This window comes from Chiloscyllium plagiosum, chromosome 31, assembly GCF_004010195.1.
Source record: "Chiloscyllium plagiosum isolate BGI_BamShark_2017 chromosome 31, ASM401019v2, whole genome shotgun sequence".
NCBI classification, from domain to species: Eukaryota; Metazoa; Chordata; class Chondrichthyes; order Orectolobiformes; family Hemiscylliidae; genus Chiloscyllium; species Chiloscyllium plagiosum.
The window spans coordinates 42,347,639-42,348,451 of record NC_057740.1 but is presented as its reverse complement, the minus strand read 5'-3'; the positions used below and the strand labels follow the sequence as shown (position 1 = coordinate 42,348,451).

At 49.2% G+C, this 813-nt stretch overlaps 1 protein-coding gene across 6 annotated transcripts in view; it reads left to right on the top strand.

The window, feature by feature from the left end:
- LOC122565494 (single-stranded DNA-binding protein 3-like) overlaps positions 1-813 on the top strand; it is a 124,602-nt gene that overhangs the window by 75,146 nt on the left and 48,643 nt on the right. The gene's annotated exons all lie outside the window — the stretch shown is intronic.

Here is an 813-nt window from a genome sequence, read left to right as displayed (position 1 = left end):
AAGGGGGGAGGTGTGGGCGCAAGTTTTGCATTTCTTGCGGTTGCAGGGGAAGGTGCCGGGAGTGGAGGTTGGGTTGGTGGGGGGTGTGGACCTGACGAGAGAGTCACGGAGGGAGTGGTCTTTTCGGTGAATCAGCCACAGATTCTCTGGGTGGAGGAGTTACTAGGGAAGAGTGAGTCTCGGCTGTGATAGCACTCACAAAGGTTCCTCGAATAATACATAAAAACATAGAAAGTAGGGGCTGCTCCATCATTCATTATCAAGATCGATCATCCAATTCAGTAGCCTGTTTCCACTTTGACCCTCTTGATCCCTTTAGTTCCAAGTGCAATAACCAACTCCTTCCTGAAAATATTCAATGTTTTAGCCTCGCGTTTTTTCTCTGGGTGCAGACATTTCTCCTCATCTCAGGCCTAAATGGCTTACATTGTACCCTTAGACTGTGACCTGGGTTCTGGGAGCACCCACTGTGTATATACCCTCCCATTTGCTGCCTTTACCCCCTGCTGCGCCTGAATGCTTGCCTTCAGTGACTGGTGTATAAGGGCTGCCAGGTGTCGTTCCACATTTTCCCTCCTCTCAATTTAGCCGCTCCATTAAGCTTGCTTTCCTGTTTTCATCCCAAAGTGGATCCTCTCCTTTATCCACATTATACTGCATTTGCCTACTCACTCAGCTTGTCCAAATTACTCTGAATCTTCACAGCTCACCCTCCCACCCAGCTTTGTGTGGCCCGGACCTGATATGACACCTTCCAAACCCACAACTTCTACCAACCAGAAGGATGAGGGCAGCAGATACATGGGAACACCA